The following is a 6,691-nucleotide window of genomic DNA, read 5'->3' as shown; positions in this document are numbered from 1 at the left end:
CTCATACTCGTTTAATAGCTTGTCTACGTGCAGTTAAACACCATAGGCTTGGCATGCATTAGATTACATGGGCTTTATATACTAACAGGCTCCACATAAGTATTCACAGTTTAAAAAACTTGTGGAATTATTTTATTGGGGTTGCCAGAAAGAAAGTATGCCTGTATTTTATCCTAGCCCTTTAAAGAATTAATAAAGAGATTAATTCACTGTTCTCTAGTCCTCCAATAGGATGAAGATTTCAGAACATGATTTCAGCTTTCAGGGTTAGAGGAAATGCTTTTATTTTTGTGATTATGAAGTCCTCTTGAAGTCTGGATGTTTAGTTGGCAATAGCACTTGACACAAATTCATTAGCATCTGTGAAAATTTTTATATCTCTCAGCCTTAAAAAAATTTTGGCTAAAATAGTACCTGAAATTAAAAATTTCCCTAATATAAGAAAGAAGGAACTGATGTTTTTCTGGAGGTGATACTCTTCTGCATTTTTCATTCTGTACATTTGAATGCAGTTGCAGATACACATTTATTCTCAAGTACAGAAAATAGTTTTCACAGCCCTTTGAAGAATTCTGAGATCTGTTGAAAAACATGATAAATTTGAACCATGTCAGAGCTGTGTTTACATTCAGACAAGCAACATGCAAATCAGTATTTCTCAGAGCTAGGACCACCCCCCCCTTCCTCTAATAAAAGCCAGTGAAGTGTTGCTTTGTTCTTCTGAAAATAAACTTTGAATTCCCTTCAAATTCTCCAGGGCTGTTCTGGTTTGGGCTGGGATGGAGTTACTTTTCCCCATGGCAGCCCTCACGGTACCATGTGTTGGTGGTAGAAAGATGTTAATGATACACCAGTGTTTGGCTATTGCTGAACAGTGCTGGTGCAGCACCAAGGCCATCTTTCCAAACTGTCCACCCTCCAGAGGACAGTAGACTGAGGAGTTAGCAAGAGTTTGGCAAGGAACACTGCCGGAACAGCTGATCCAAGCTGAGCAAAGGGGTATTCCATACCATATGGCATCTGCTCAGCAGTAAAAGCTGCATTTCTCTTCTGGAGTACTGAAGCCCTACTTCCCAGGAAGTGGTTGGTCATCACCTGCAGATGAGAAGTACAGAATAAAATCATTTTGCTTCCATGCATGGCCTTTGCCTTTTCTTTATTGAACTGCCTTTATCTTGACCCACAAGTTCTTCTTCATATTATTTTCTCCCCCCTATCCTGCTGAGAGAGGAGTGATAGAACAGCTTGGTGGGCACTTGGTGGCCAGCAAAGGTCAACCCACCACAAGGGATAAAAGGGGATCTAGTATGTGCGAGCTGAAAAGATCCCATCACAATCTGGATATTAGAGAAAGTAAACTGAAAAGAGCACACACTTTTCCCTTCTTTGCCCCCGAAACTATTTATCTCCTTCTGGAAATCACAGAACCTTATCTTTTTCGAGTTACCTGCTAGACAAAACTATTTCCCAAAACATAACCTCTTCTCCTCCCATGCCTGTGACAGAATCCCAGGACAAAACATGTTTTCTCTTTTAGTGGCTTGATTAAATAGGATAAATGAACTTCTCCCTAGTACTAGATTTAGAGTTGCATAGAGACCTTGCTACTCTATGTAAGAGCTGTGAATTACTACTCTATGTAAGGGCTGTGAATTATCATGTTCCATGAAACATCTAACAGTGGACCAAACTTGAAGTTTCGTCTCGTGTCAGTCATTACAGCAAAGTGGAAGAACATGGAGATATCCAGGCTAGCACAGAGCAGTCTCTTTCAGTCAGTGTTAGAGAGCTGTGCATATGAAATTAGTTTGGCTGAGAAATGACATGCCACAGCCAAGGCAGAATATCACGTTAGAATGACTATGCCGCTTTGTTTTAGTGACAATAAGTTTTTACAGTTAGGTTAGATGTCTTCATGTAGTTCTGTCTTGCAGTACTTAACCATGTCCTCTATTAAACAACTTCACAAATATTATCTTTGTTTGCTAACATGTGTCATCTTTTGATATCCTACATTTCAGCAGTAGCACCTGCAAAACCCTGAAAGCAAATGAGATTGTGAAGGTAAATATTAACAGTTCTGATTCAGGTGTTAGGTTTCTCAAATCTTCATGCAGGTGATATTCTGTGTTGAACTACTTTGTGCAGTAAGGCAGGGATAACTGATTGGCTAAAAATATCTCTGTATTATAAAATATAGACATCTGTGGCATGTCTAAGTATACGGGAAAATGCAATACTAACATTTTCATGAGGAGAAAAAAAGCCTGCAACACTTTTCTTGATATTCTTGTGATTTTCAGTTATTTATTTGGAAATAGCACCTTTAGTACTGTCAGTGCTAATAGTACCTCTGAAAAGTAGAACTCTGAATTCACCCTGAATTCACTGAAAATATAGGACCTCTTGGCAACATGGAACTTGTATATTTAGGAAACAAGAAAACAAGTACAGTTGTCAATGTAAAAATGCTATGAAAGAAAACAGAATTTTTTTCTACTTCACTGTAGTCTGTAGTTACAAAGTATAGATCATATATAAAAGACCATCTTATTTGTTTTAATTCTACCATGTCCTTTTCTCTCACCTCTGAATAGTGCTTCAGCTTTAAATTTTTAGAAGGCTTGCTCAGAAGATATAATTTCATCACCAGCACTGCTCTTTGTGTACATCCTACTAACAAAGAAATGCTTTCATCCACACAGATGACAACACACTTTATTCTCCTGTGTTATAAATTCAATACATAAATTCAATAAATTCCAAGTCTACAAGTAGTCATAAATTAGATGCACATTTTAGTGTTTATATAGGGAGACTGTTGCATTTAAAGAATGAGATTAACCCGAGTGGTCACAGAAAACTGAATAGTAAATCCCATGCTCCCAGTAAAGGCCTAAATCTTAAGACATGAAAATTGTGGTCTGCCCAAAGCAAGGCTGTATTTCTCAGAAGGTAAGAAATAATATTGCATGGTTTTGGGTAAAATGTTAGGTGTTTATAACTGTAAATTACCCTAGTGAGCTATTCAGTAGATTCTCCCTCTAAGTTCACATTTTTATCTGTACAGAGTACTCAAAACTTCTAAATGCAAAAAGGCAAACCTAAATATGTTATTGTAAACAAAAAGAACATGCCAATACAGGGTTCTGCCAAAGGGACCTATTTAGTAAAGTAGATCTGTATTTATATGCAAAGAGAACATTTTAAAAATGAAACTTTTCTATAAAAGTGAGAATAAACTGAAAGGGAACTTATGGTTTATATAGTTAGGATTTTATTCTTAAGAATTAGATATGAAATAAGATTTACAGGACCCCTACTCTATTAAATGAAAGAGAACTTATTGCAAATCTATTTATATAATAGATTTCAGGAGCACAGAAAATTAGATGTCCCTAACTGTTAGTTACTATTAGTTGTCATCTTGGATGTTCTGGCCAGAAAATCTCTATAATACATCAAAAATAATTGTCGTACTGATAGACCCAGTTTAAACAATTGTTCATTGTTTTGAACATACCCTCATCACCTGCTAGTCATGTGGAAAGTTTTTTGTATGAAAGCACAGATAGATTAATTTGGGTTGTTGAACTTAATTATAACTACATTATTTGATTAATAAAAGGAAACATTTGATCATAATTTTTAGAAGAATGATAAAAAGTTAATTGGTAAATAGTCAATATGCTATTTTAGTAGTCACTGAAATGAGACTGACAGGCCTTTAGTTTCCAGGGTCATCCTTCTTGCTCTTGAAAACTGGGACAACATTCACCAGCTTGCAGTCAGCTGGGACCTCTTCAGTTTCCCAAGACCATTCAAAAATCATTGAGAGAGGCCTTGCGATGACATCAGCCAGCTCTCTGAGGATTCTGGGATGAATCCCATCAGACCCCATTGATTTATAGGGATCCAGCTGGCACAGCAGATCCCACACAGTTTCAGGGTCAAGTGGGAGTTGATAATTCTTGCAGTCATGGTCCTCCGGCTCAGGGCACTGAGACACCCTTGGTCTGTCATCTATGTTGAAGACGGAGGCAAAGAAAGCATTAAACACCTCTGCTTTGTCTCTGTCTCTGTTTGTGAGGTGACCATCCTCATCCTGTAACTGGGTAATGTTATTTCTGCACTGCATTTTACCATTAACCTACTTTCAAAAAATTCTTTTTATTGTCCCTTCCCAGTACTGGCCAGCTTCATCTCCAGTTGAGCTTTGGTCACAATATCTTGATTACAATGGTGGATAATCACCTGTGCAAGTGATATCAGGCCTAGAGGGAGGATTTTTTTTTTCAATAGGAAGGGAATGAATTCAGAAAGAAAAGTCTTCAGTGCTTGGTTAACCTGATCACAGACAAATAACACATGAAAGACAAGTAAAGTTGCATGGTGCTGAGCCATAGGAAAAGCCAAGTGAAGGTGGTATTAAGTTGTGTTTGTTTTCAGTTTTTCAAATAAATATGAACCACAGCAAAAGATGTAAGCTTGGGTTATTTCTATCATATGTAGTCTACATTTCTTAGCAATTAGAAAAAAATCAACTGCTTAGAGCAATTTAGAGGTTCTGACACTGGTTCCTAGTTCCACAGTTAACTTGATCATACTTCTGGCAACCTGACGTGGTCAAGTGCAAACATATGTTCCACAGCAGTGGGATGCAGTTCAAAACTGCTTGGACACATCAGTGTGAGGCTCTGCCCAACCTATTTAGCTGTGGTGAGAAAAATTCAATATTTTATTAAAGCCACATGGTTTTAGTTATTATGTAAAGAGTTTGTATTTGAAAGAATAAATTGATTGTCTTAACAAGTGAACCAGATATGGAAAGGAGCTTTATTAGAATCTGATTCATGAAATTTCACTACCCGGTATGGCAAATGCTGTTGGGTCATATATGCAACCAGAGCTAAATACTCTTTGTGTTAAGTGTACTTATGTGTGTTTAGCTTCTGAGCTGTCACTTAGGACAAAACCCACTTGGAAAGTAACATGAGGTTGTTCCCAGCAACCATTGGATCACAAATGACTCTGTAAATAACTTATTTACTTTTGTTTTCTAATAATTGAGGAATAAAACATTTCTAAGTGCATATGAAAAGGGATATTTTGATTGCATGAACATAATTTTCCTTTTTTGGTATACTTAAGTCTAGGTAACTAAGATATTTGATGTTGATGGGACTGCTTGTATGCAGCTTTACTTTGGGGTATAAATCTTGGTAGAAGCTGCCCCTTATTGTCTTAGATAACGAGTCTCATAAACTACAGACATAATGGGCTAGAAGGAAATAACTTTCTTGTAGCAATTTCTGATTGCCACCAACCTCTTCTGCCATATCTCCCGTTCCCTTCACTGGATATTATAACATACTATGTTCAGCTGCGCATCATCTACCTGGCTCACATCCTCAAGTCCTGTCAAGTACTGACCTTTCTTCAAACCTCTGGAACTAGACTATCAAAGTTGTTACTGATTACTTTCGTATCTTGTGGCTGATGAACACTGCTGACAGAGCAGTACTGACTGTTTAAATACTGAATAAATACAGAAAAAAATATTGGCACTTCTGAAGGCAGTGCCTATAAACGGAGGAGTAGAAATGTGAGATCAACACTGACAAATGTGTGGTGATGCAGGCATCAGTGGAAAGGAGAGTTTTAAGAAGGAGTATAAAATAGAACACGAAAATAGTTTTGTATGTATTTACAGAGATCCCAAACCGGCTTTACTGTGCTGAAAGATGATAAGAACTGATCTTGTAAGAATAAAGGAGACAAGATAAGAGGAGGTAAGGGCAATCATGGTCTTGATGGAAGTTTTTATATTGTTTATATAAATAGCTCTTTCTCATGAGAAAAAGGAGAAGGAGATGGAAGGATACAGAGATGTGAAAAGAACAGAAAAACAGATTACGGAAATTATCTTTGAATTAGCATTTTTCTTCTTTGCTTTTGAGCAACACAAGACTATTTGTCATGGATAAAGAAAGGCCATTGACATGATTTAAAAAGTTATTCTTCACACAACTGTATCCTCTGGGTGTGTATCCCTGAATTCCCTGGGGTTCTTTGCGAAGTTCTTACTGTCTCCGGAAATACTGTCTGATACTTGTTCTCAAAAAAAGGTCTTTCTAGGTCAGAATTAGCTTAACAATAGTTCTTCTAGACCTCTTCTTAAGTAGACTATCCTATCATGTGACCAACTCTATAAAGGCATATGAATGTAAAAGGAAACTGATACAGTTTTAAATAATTTAAATGTATCTTCTTACTTTAGGCAGCACATACAATAATATTCTCTCTCTCTCTTTTTCTGTAGATATGAAAATAAAGATAAAATTCGCTTTCATATCTCAGTTTTCTAAACAATACTGAACATGCATTAGTCAAGCTACCCTGAAAACAATATTTCACACATAGTATGAGACTTATTTAGTAGGATCTTCCACTTCTATGAGCTTACATTCCAGTGGCTTTGACAAGAGGGTCTTTGTGGCAGCATTCTTAGTTTCCAAGTCTTCTTTGAGATAGACAACTTATTTTGTATACCAAACATTTTACTTTGTATGTCAAATATTTTATTTTGTCATCAATTATTAGAGGTATCTCCTCAGATTCTAATTTCACTTTTTCGGTACTCAGCATTCCCATCTTCCTAACAAAACCTCCTGTTGTTGTTGGAAGAAGT

This window comes from Manacus candei, unplaced genomic scaffold, assembly GCF_025592945.1.
Source record: "Manacus candei isolate 608988 ecotype Guabito, Panama unplaced genomic scaffold, ASM2559294v1 h1tg000114l, whole genome shotgun sequence".
In the NCBI taxonomy this organism is placed as follows: Eukaryota; Metazoa; Chordata; class Aves; order Passeriformes; family Pipridae; genus Manacus; species Manacus candei.
The sequence above is the reverse complement of the archived record's forward strand: the minus strand, read 5'-3'. Positions refer to the sequence as shown.